Below are 12,414 nucleotides of genomic sequence, written 5' to 3'. Positions count from 1 at the left end.
GATAGTGGTGTTGGCTGTCATCACGTTCTCCTATTGTTATGGCACTGTGTCCTCCAGCTGAACTTCACTACACAGAGTTTAATTGGTTTCAGGAACTCTGCTTTGAGGAAGTCATAACCTTGATCTTCCCCCGGATAAGAGATTTCTCTTTTTTCGCCATCAAATACATGCAAATTTCAGGCTCAGCCTGGGAGAATTGTAAACAGACAAACATTATTTTATTCCTTTGTGATTCTGATTAAAGAGAAATAATTAATCACAGTGTTTTAGTGGCCCAGAGACAAGAGGTGCACTGATCTAGTGGCAGAGACTGACATGCACAAATGTGTTGATCTACTCTAGCTCCTCCATCTATAATGATCAGAAATGGCTACATAGTGGCTTGTATACATATAATAGGAATTAAATAAGTTTTATGGCTGTAAGTGGCACTGTTTCAGGCTATAGAGATTGAGGGGGCATTTACACGACACCAATTCAACTAAAAACGGAAAACCTTTTATGCGTTTTGGCCGTTCATTTACTAACAATAGCATTTTGGGGGCCTGAAAACGCAAACTTTTTGAAAATGATACCATTGTAGATTTGTGTCATATTACATTTTCAGTCTATAGATGCGTAGTGTTTCTTTACAAAGTGACATCGCCAACTACTGGTCTGGCAGATAATACAGCGTTTTTAGTCGTTTTTGCGGATCCGTGTGAACAGGGATACGTGAAACTTTTCAAAAACACAAGGAAAAACGTTTCCATTTTTAATACAATGTTGTTGTTGTGCGAACGTACCCTAAATTTCATATCATTCAGCAGTGTTACTTTCATTCAACCCAAATAAAAATCAGTTTTGTACCTTTATAATATCCTGACAACCACCATAAAAGCACAGGTGGTAAAGAGATGAATCAAAGTTCATCAGAAGTTTCCCCCTGAGCTAGCAAATTTATGTTTTTTTATTGTAAATTATAAGATTATCACTTGGGACAAATCTGTACATTTAACAGAATTTTACTGTAAAATTACATGTCCGGTTAGATCTGTTAAAGAGTTACTGTTAACCAATTACAGATTTCATCGTAGCATTTTAAGTAGTAATTACAATAAAGTAAATTTTTACAACCACCACTAACACATCACAACCTAGGACTATTTTTAAAGGGGTTATGGGGTTATGTACAGTATTTTAATTTGTATTTTATAGATCCAAAAAACAAACAAGGATACAGAATTTGTTTTTCAATAAGCTGCAGAGTAAGTGAATAAACAGTGGACAGGTTACACACTGAATAGCTATTTCATTCTGCAGTCTTGGCACGTAAAACCTTTTCTGAGAGCACTTATCTCACTATTCCTCAAAGGTACAGAGATCAAATCCCTGCGTCCTTCACACCTGCCTCTCTTTTCTTTTCTAGTCAATACGAAGTAGAACTCACTCTTGAGAAAAGCTTTAAAAGTTACAATTTTCAAAAAGAGCAGTCCAGGAGAAAGTATAGAAATAATGGACACTTGCGAAACTCACATACCCGTTTTCCCACTTTCTCTGAGAAAAACAATCTTTAACAAAAAAAGAAGAAAGAAAAATCAATAGAAGACAATGGAAATAAAAATGGCAATAAATGATATTTTTGTAATGCCTGTGAAGCTTAAAAATGAAAGCTAAAGAGAGCTAATGAAATCCAAAGGGTTTTGTTGTTGTATATATGATTTAGAAGAAATCAACTTTAATGCTGTATTAATAGCGTTAGTCCTTGTCCTTTTAATCTACAGTATTAAATGCTTCCATTTCATTACAATGCTGTAAAAGCATTGTCAAAATCACTGACATTAATACACTACCGTAAAAAAAATTGGGATTTCTTTCATATTTTGAAAGAAGTCTTTTATGCTCACCAAGGCTGCATTTATTTGATAAAAAATACAGTAAAAACAGTAATATTGCTAAATATTTTTTACAATTCAAAATAACTATTTTTCATATATTTTAAAATGCCATTACTCCAGTCTCCAATGTCATGTGATCCTTCAGAAATCATTCTCATTTGACATTTCTTATTATTAATGTTGAAAATAGTGCTTAATATTTTTCTAGAAACCATAATAATTTTCGGGATAATTTGATGAATAAAGTTCAAAAGAACAGCATTTATTTGAAATATAAAATTTTTGATCAACTTATTGTAATTCTGAGAGTAAAAATCAACACACTCTGGAGTGAATATACAAGTTGATAGTTAATTAACGTTTCAATAAATTGTTACTTCTGTGAAAACTGTATTAAAATGAACACAGGAGTCCAAAAAAGAACTGCTATCGAACCCTTGCAGCGTTGCATCCCAGACACTCAAGGTAATTTAAAAGTAATTTTAGTCATTATTGTTGTTATCTATTCATGATCTATCTAGCCATTCATATTTAGTGTGCATATACACATATTTTTAATTGAAGTTTATACAACGCTATAAAATCCCATTTCATCCAGTAGACGACCCTTTTCCTTTCCACCCCACAGCTGCCAAGCATCTCCCTCTGCGAGTGTGACACACTCCCATGGAATGTATTCAAATATTTTGACATTTTGCCTTTCCTTACTTCCAGAGCAGAAATGATTTGTGACAGATGGAGAAGGGCTCTGTCTGATGAGCTCCTCCAAAACCACGGGCACCTCTCTCCTCCTCAGTGTGCTCTCCTCCGTTCATTCCTTCTCTGATTCTCTCTCTCTCTCTCTCTCGCCTGTCATGTGTGGTGGCCTGTCTCTTTCCACAGCTGCCCCAGGTGCATCCTCCCTCAGTGATAAACACACAAAAGGGAGACTCCATCAAAAAGTTGAGACAAGAACATGTTGCTGTTACCTCGAGCCGTTCTGGTCTGATGGTCCGAGAACACTTACACAGCCAGTGCCAATGGCTTGTGACGGAGGTGGCCTGAACACAAAGCTAAATGATGTAAAGTTCGACAGCGGTTTCCACAGTAGTGTTGCCTGTCTTACTAAGTGTCCAATTACTATCAGTAAAGGAAACTGATCAAGAAGACGAACGGATGCCACAATGACATGTCTATATGACAGTTGGCACCGTTTTGTGCCTAATTTAGCCATGTTATTTAGATGTGTTTTTCACTAGTAAAAATGAAGCATGGAGGAATACCTTTAATTGTCACAGTCACTGGGCTGCTTGTCTGTACTAACGCAGAGGCAGTGAGAGACGCAGGACATGCGATGTTGACACCAGAGCAGGAGTTTGAATAATGCCTCTCATTAGCCACTGAAGCGGTACTCCTGCCTGTGTCTGTCCCCGGTCATTTTGCGCCAGCGTGATAAAAAAACAAGCCCATCGAGTCTGAAAGCTGTCATCAATCAAAGGAGGATGCAGTTTACTGCTATGAAAAGGCATGAATCTCTGTGTTAGTTTCTTAGGCGCAAACATCATAACTGCTCTGTTCCAAAACCTAGTAAGCTGCCTATGTAGACAGCACTTTGAGTCATCATAGACATGAAGGGTGCATGCCTCCTAAGATGGTTTGTTTTGGCCAGATTATATGGCAGCAATGTACATATCTTTCACAGGGAAAGACAGAAAATTTGTCAAAAGAGAGTTGATAACTAATGATCAATTAAACAACATAGGATAAGATGGGGGAAGAAGAATGTGGATTTACTTTTAAACTCTATATTTTTAGCATCTGCATGATAATGATGATGATGATGATGCATCTGTCAGTGTGTGATTATAGAAAATAAATAGAAACATCTGCTAATTTGTTGTTATAGCAAAAAATGTCAAATATTAAAAGAGGGGTAAGCTGTCCCCTGGGTAAGAATCATCTTACCCGTTATATATTTTTGGTAACACTTCATAATAAGGTTTCATTTTTTAACAGTAGTTTACTACATTAATATATACAATTGTACTAACAAAGGTTAATAATAAATGCTGTAAAAAATATACTGCTCAAAGTTAGATAATGTTAATAAATAAGGGTCTTATTGTAAAGTATTACAATTTCATTTCATTAAACACTGAAAAGTTTTGTATAATTAGAATTTATTAATTTACTCAAAATTTGTGCGTACTATGTATTTTCTGCCTATCCTAATACGCATTGCGTATTTACTTTACCAACATTCTAACGCAAAACTTGCAAAAATCAATTGTGAATGAAAACAATAATAGGCTATATGTATGTAATGTAACAGTAATGAATTAAATATTATGAAATATTATTACTTTTGAAAACAGCAGTTTTCTTTTTGAATATAATTTAAAATGTCATTAATTCCTCTGATGGCAAAGCTGAATTTTCAGCATCATTACTCCTATCTTCAGTGTCACATGATCCTTCAGAAATCATTCAAATATGTTGATTTGTTGCTCAAGTAACACTTCGGTTCAAAGCATTTATTTGAAACTGAAATTTGAATGATAGGAACTGTTTTGGAACTGCGCTAAAACTCTACATCCACTGACAACAGGAACAGTCAGGATCAGTTTTCAATACAGACACTTTTTCTTGTATACTGTAAAAAGATTTTTAGCAATCAGTCAAATTCGGAAAACAAGAACTGTATATATAATAATTTATGAAGCAATTTCCTTCCAAAAAAGATAGATAAGACGAGCAACAACTGAGAGAGGGAATCTTGTAAGGCAGCATCCATCTGTGCTTTGAGCCGTTGATTGAGTGTACGTCTGGACATACATACTCTCAAGAGCCAACGGGGCAAACCAAACCCCAGCTACACAGCGCATCAATCAATAATACACACTGAGTAGAAGACTGAGAGGGAGACGCAGTCTGAGCACATATGATAACAGGAGATTTCCAGCAAATGAGAACCCGGCACAGAGCTCTTCATCATCACACAATCTGCAGAATCTCCCTCCTCTGCCATCCTTCAACTCTCTCACAACATTTTCGGTGTGTTTGTTCGCGAGGGCTCAGTGGTTTGATTAACTGAAGCAGACAGACTGAATGTTTTTGACTGAAAGTTCCACTGACACATTTTGTTTTCATTAGGTGTGCGATGTTTTACCCAGGTTGTGCCATCTTAGATGCTCCAAATGCTCCATTATTTGATGTTTTATGTCCAGAGAGAATGGGGAATAAAACTGAATACAGACAATGAGTACTTGCCAATGAAGGAGATAAAAGGTCCAGCACTAAGGTTAATCTGGTTGTAGACTTCATAGATTTCTTCCTTTGACAGACGTCAAGCGAGTAGCTGAAGTTCTGGACTGTAATCATCTGGAGTCAATATCACTGTCTGGGATGACCTAATGCAACACAGCGCCACAGGATGAAACAGCTTGTTTACTGAGACAGAATTAGAATAAAGAGCATTAATCACCTTAATGAAGAGCAAATCAAACCATCACAGATGATCCCAAGTAACAGAATGTGCTGTTCAATTCAAACGGGCAATGTTTCAAAATGACAAATCAGTGAGAGTTGGTCATGTTGATTGATTTCCTCTATGAAACGCTAATAGATTTAGTCCTCACTGGGCAATTGCCACTCATTAACCTTCAAGCGGTTTCATTTGAGAATGTATTGCTGCCATTTTGCATTTTCCATTCAGCAGATGATAAATATCCTGACTCTTCAGTGGCAGGTCACATATCAAATGAGCACTTTGACACTGTAAACTCTGGCTAATAGATCAACACATACAGCCCACCATACACTAATAAAGAGATAAAAGTGTGAACATTCTGGCGTATAGAATAGAAAATATGTGGGATGTCTCACAAGGAGGTTTGGGTCCACTCTTATTTTCATGAGTTCACACTTACATATACAGGGCTTGACATTAACTTTTTTTGCTCACCAGTCACCGTAGCAAGTGGTTTTCCAAAGTTACAAGCCACATTAATATTCTCTCATAATTTGTCAGCAGGTATATTAGGCTGCTGTCACTCTAAGACCTGACGCACAAATATTCCATTTAACTGACTGTGTTTATGTGAATACTCGCCAATACCGGCATTTTGACATTTCTTTTATGTGTATTTGATTGTTTTAAGTGCAAAAAGCAGCGAAAATGAACTCAATTTACTGTGAGGGGCGGCTTTATGTGCGTGCACTTTGGGTGTGAGCACAAAACATGCGGGAATGAGTAAAATTATGTGCATTGCGCAATGAGAAATGCCACGCCGAAATTCAAGCTCTGCACCAACACCAACAATATTCATCTGGAGCAAATGAAATGGAAAATTTCAGGATGTGAAATTGTGAAACAGGATGTGAAAGTGACAGGATGCGGGTTTGTGTGTAACTCGCTGTTGGAGAGATGAGAGAGCGAGTATTGGAAGCATTTCAGATATTTCAGTATTGAAAAATCTATATTTTTGACAACACTACATTGCACTTAGTTTATTATTTCAGATGCCTTTTTAAAAGACTACAATTGAACTTGCTATAGTAGTGACTGCGTTACACGCCACTGCTGAAACCACTCCAATTGGGCGGGTTGTCGGGTGTTAATGTCAAGCCTGGCTTATAATCAGATATATAGTATAAAATATGAGTATTTGGCGTGTTGTCTGAGGAGAGGACTCTGAGCTCGAAATCTGGCCCGGAAAACTAACAATAAAATGTTAATATAATTATGAATGCACATGTTCCCTGCAGCATCACAAACATCAGCAGAGGTCAGAAAGAATTTAAAGTTTGCATGAAATGAAAATTCCCCGTCTATATGTGCTATAGATCTCACTGTAAGCAATTTATCCATGTATATGATTTTTTTTAACCTTGTAATATTTAATCAAAATCGTCATAACTACATGTTTTCTTTTTCGACAATGTTAAACACAGATGTATGTCATAATGCGGAAAAGATCTGTCACTACTTTCATTATGAAAAGTGTTCGGTTACAAACTATGATTGAATGGCTAGAACTAATTAAATTTACTAGTTCTAGCAAATAAAATAATATATTTTGAAAAAATAAAAATAATTTTGGACGCCATTGGCTTTCATTATATGGACACATTTAAAAAAAATATATTTATATTGTGTATATATATATATATATATATATATATATATATATATATATATATATATATATATATATATATTGTCATTGTGTTCCACAAAATAAAAAAGTCAATTTTTGCTTAAAAAAGTTTTATTTAATTATTGCTTTATTTTTGTCTAACTATGCATTGTAATTTTTAAACTTGGTATACGTTTATGTGGACCTCAGGAAGATTTCACTTTTTCAACAATTAAGGATATTTCTGACCACACTTGTGTCACACTTTGGCTAAAGTTCACCACATTTGCTTTAGTGAGAGGGGTGTTGCCATGGAGACCCTAAAGGTGAGTCCTAGGGGTTTGATCCAGGGTAACTGAAACCGCATGTGCGTTCTCTCACTTAACTGACTGACTGAGCACTCATGAGCACTCATCTCCGACTCACACCCAAATGGCGTCTGTGAGCCAAGAATTCAATTAGTCACTCAAAACCCAGCGATAGCCCCAGGGGGAGTCAAATCTCCATCATTTAAAAGTATGATTACAAATAAACCAATAACATTTTGACTCTCCGGGAATGGACCAGTAGATTAGAAAATTCAGATTAGATCTAAGTGCCTGTAGATTCTCATTAAAACAGCACAAACTACTAAGAAACAATAGGTAATTAGGAGCCTAATGAAGCACAGCACCGTTAGCGCGACTTGACTGTGTGTCTCTCTGCTGGGACCCAGTTTTACTCTACACTTATCCTACAGCTAAGCTTCCAGCCTTTCATTTGGGCAATAAGACATATTTAATTAGATTAATGAACGTTATAAGCTCTCCGAGGAATGGCTTAGTACACAGTGACAATGCAGCAGCTTATATGTGGGGAGGAACACTTGCTGCTTCAGGGCAGACCTTTTCAGTCTCTCAGGACGGAAGTGAGAGAATTGACAGCTACGGTGCAATCTGCCTCTGCGTTACGCCAAGAATAAAGGGCGATGTACAAATCGTTTATTGCAAACTCGTGTTTGGGAATTACAGGAGAGAGTTAGGAGTCTCGAGACGCGAAACAGAACAGAAGTGGACTGAGAGAGCTGAGAGGGGTGATTAAAACAGGGTTTTCTTGAGAGTTCATAAAATCGGAGTCTGGTAGTTTGTTTGAGAGCTTATTAGTCGTTATTAGTGCTTGAGGAGAAACGAGAAATTGGATTGTGGAATTATGACAAAAAATTCTGACTTGAAGTGCAACAAGGGCAGAGATTCTAGTTCATTGGCCAAACCTCACCACTTTCAAGGAATCAAAACTGATCCTAGATTTCCTATTTACTTTTTTTTAATGAATAATATACTGTTTCGCGTAGTAGGCTATACGTCACATTCTGGAAGTAAAATTAGTTGTAAATAGAGGGCACTATTCATATTGACTTTAAGTACAAAAGGATATTCACAAAGGCAGAAGACCTCTGAAAATGACACTTGTGATATGCACTACTGTTCAAAAGTTTGGGGTCAGTAAGTTTTTTTAATTTATTTTTAAAGAAATTAATAATTGTATTCAGCAAGGATACACTAAAGTGATCAAAACTGACAGTAGACATTATAATGTTAAAAGATTTCTAATTCAAATAAATATATTGTTCTTTTGAACTTTTGAATTTCTGAAAGATAATGTGACACTTAAGAAAGTAGGCCTAATGACTGCTTTCACAGGAATAAATTACAATTGAAGATATACACCTATAGCCTATATGTTTTGTTTTGTTATTGTTTTTTTCCCCACAAAAATGGCCACAATGATGTTATGCAAAACTGTTATGCATAAATCATGTTATGAACAGTGGTGCTATATAAAATATTAAAATGTTTTAGTCTACTAAAAATAATGCATCATCATTTTTTATTGTATGTATAATGACCTTATTAACATGAACAGGAATTTATACACTATAACTGACACAAAACTGGTGGGAATGAAAAAGTTGGACTTTTGATTATTCAGCTTGTCTAATGTTATAGTGCCCTCTATAGGCTGTAGTGAGAATGTGTTCTGTGGGTCTTTCTCTGGAGTGTCAGCTATAGCGGCCTATAGGCCCCCGGATAGGTCACCACCACCAATAGCAATAAGAAGCAATAAATCTGTAGTCAGGCACAACAGTATCGTAACTGGAACTGGAAGAAGATATAAAACTGAGGGATAAGCTAGTTTTTTCACTGTTTAAGTGAAGCTATTGACTTGTATCCATAAACAGCTGTCCACTTAAGCTCATAAGCACAACACATATTGTGGCACGTCTGGCGTCGTTGCAGCAGGTCGCCGCTTGAGTACCTGCAACTGCGAAATAAATCTCTTACACTGCGCCGCCTTTGGGAAAACTTTCAGTATCAGTGCCCCCCAAAAAAGGCCCACGCCTAACTGATCCAACTGTTCTGTTTGCGCTTGTGTTTGTAAACAGATGAATAATTGAGCCAAGTTCAAATCCGCCGTGGCAGAGGGGTGAGAGAAGAGGAGGAGGATAGACAGATGGCCTAGAGCAGATAGTCTAAAGCGCGGCGCTCCGAGCGCACACACCAAAGAACGCGGGCCGGCATTGTTCCGCCCGCCAGGGCCGTGCTGTCATGCGGCGTACAAGCCATCCCCCCAGAGCCAAGGTCTTAGCGTGTCAGTGTCCCGGGCCCATTGTCTCTGCGTTTTTTAATTTCTGGGACGCAATCGAGTGTGACGCCAAAATGTTTACCTAGCGTGTCTGCCTTAGCCATGAAGTGAGGGAAATAATAAAAGACAGAGAAAGGGAAAAAACATGTCCAAGGGTCTCAGCACAAAATAATCCACCGTAATGCTAGAGAGTTTAAAGAGGCTTTGCCAATATCCCTCTGTTTTCAGGCGGGGAAAAAAAGAGGAGGGTGAGATAAAAAGCCAGGAGAAACCATCAGGAGAGAGAGAGAAAGCTGCTAAAAAACCCTCAGCCTCAATGGGATTGCTAATGATTGTTTTTAGAGAACAACAATTGTGGTATTAGGGCATAAGCAGCTGAAGATAACATCCAGGGGAAGAGAAACAGCAGCTTGGGGAAGGAGATAATGAGGGAAAAGTAAAGGATTCTGGGACGGGTCCCCGCTCTGTTGCTCCGATGCCCCTCTCAGTCATGGGGTATCAAAGTGACTCGCCCTTTCTCTTTCTCTCTTTTGAAAAAGTACCTGCTCTAATCCACCAGGATGATGGGGGTTGAAGACGTCCTTGCAGAGCAGATCTTGAAAAGCTGTAGGTCAGAGAACAAGCACCCTTGGAAGCATCAAAAGTGAGAGTGGCTTCTCTGTCCTCATCTATTTGTGAGACAAATGGTCAGACATATGTGGGTCTTTGCAAAGAATATAATCAAGAACATGGCACATTTGCATTCGATTCAAAACAGGAGCTTACCGCGAGCTTATCGTTTCTGGCTCTGTCCGAGTACGCTTTGAGAAGCGATGTCGGTGGAAAGACCAGCCCACACACATACAAACTCCCCCTGGCTCTTGTCCAGCGGGCGAGGGGACTCGTCCAAAACAAACTGGATGCCAAAGAGCAAACAAAGGCGTAATTGGTGATGAAAACAGCGCCACCTGTTGGCGTTGCAGCCCGGTCTTTATGAACCGCACCTGAGCCTGGCTGCCAAGGCCGAGGGGAGTGAGGTTTTCGGGAGGGCCTAGGGAGTCACCTGGCACATGCAGAGCTGCACTCTGGGCTCATGTGGGCCGTTTATTCCCATCTCTCTGGATCCACAAAACACACACAAACAGGAAGACAGCGGGGGGCAGATGGAAGGGTCAATATCTCTGCCAGGTGGCCAGGGGGCCTGAGGATGAAGCCAGGAATGATTCTTCTCGCATAACACACGCAGATTGAGAAACAGAAATGTTATACACATAACAGTTCAAAGAAATGGGCATAGATTGTAGACATTCTTCAAATTTATGGTTATGGTCTTTGTGCATTTAACTTTATAGGACAGATTGGATGTACAGGGAAATAGAATGGGATTGAGACAGCACAGGCTGGATTCCAGATATCTTGATTCACAGCCTTACAATTCCCTGTCTATTCCAGACGGTGCGAAGGAAGTATGTTCCATATGGATTGTGGAATATGTTTTGACTTTCAGCTGTGTTTGTGACTTTTCCTAGAGTCAGTGTGCAAACAAGTGAGCAGATGACTGAATGAATAAATGAAAGTGTATAGCAGAGAGAGTCTCTGCCATTTTCCTGCATGCTGATTACCCATAAGACTGTTTTTATTCTAAACCATTAAACACATGCACACACACGCACGCACACACACGCACGCACACACACACACACACACACACACACACACACACACTCTCTCTCTCTCTTTTGAAAACAAACTCAGTATCTATCTATCAACCATTTTTAACAACTCAGTAGTTCATAATTCAAATCCAGTCCTAATATATTTTGCTCACCAGCCACTGTGGCTTGTGGTTTTCCAAAGTTACTAGCCACTCAGTATTTTCACTGGCCACAATTCTGACATTGATATCAATGGGCATAGCTGCAATGCAATCTGACTGCTGTATAGATATTTTTTATATTATCTCATAATTTGGCAGCAGGTATATTAGGCTGCTGTCACTAAGACCTGACGCAATTGTTACTTTCTCAACTACGTTCACTTGTGTTATGTTTTAAGTGCATATTTACATTCAACTTAAAACATAACTGACTGTTTTTACGTGAATACTTACCAAGACCGACATTAAGTGTGTATTTGACTGTTTAAGTGCAATAAACAGCAAAAACAAATTCAATTTAGTACTGTGAGGAGGCTTTATGTGCTATGCAATCCCACGCCGAAATTCAAGCCCTGTAACACCAACAATATTCATCTGGAGCAAATGAAATGAGTGAATGAGGGGAGGTGGGTTTGTGTGTAATCATATATATATCGTTTATGTCGCGGTATATATTTGTGTAGCAGATAAAAAGCGGGGATTGCATGATGTTAAAAAAGGTGAATGTGAAAAAAGACACACACCTGGAACGCGCGCACCAGAAGCGGCCAGCATGCGATCCGAATCTAGTTCTCTTTAGCGGATACTGCGCTTGAATAGTCATATAAACACACAATTATGTCAAAATGCCCATAGTGTGCAGTATTCAAATCAACACAATTGGTTATGTCTTCAATTTACGTAAACAGGTCGGCGCTGATAGCCTAGTGGTTAATGCACTGACATATGGCGCAACTGTGCCTCCGGCCGACCGTTGAATCCGACTCGAGGTCCTTTGCCATCCCAGTCCTCTCTCTCCACCCAAAAGCTTTCCTGTCAATCTCCACTATCCTGTCTGCAAAAAGCCACACACACACACAAAAAAAGAAAATTAACGTGAACAGGAAACAAGTAATAAAAACTCGTTGAGTGTTTTAGCGCAATTTTCTGACCTCATGGGATC

This window comes from Abramis brama (genome assembly GCF_963993115.1).
Source record: "Abramis brama genome assembly, chromosome: 17".
Lineage (NCBI taxonomy): Eukaryota > Metazoa > Chordata > Actinopteri > Cypriniformes > Leuciscidae > Abramis > Abramis brama.
The sequence above is the reverse complement of the archived record's forward strand: the minus strand, read 5'-3'. Positions refer to the sequence as shown.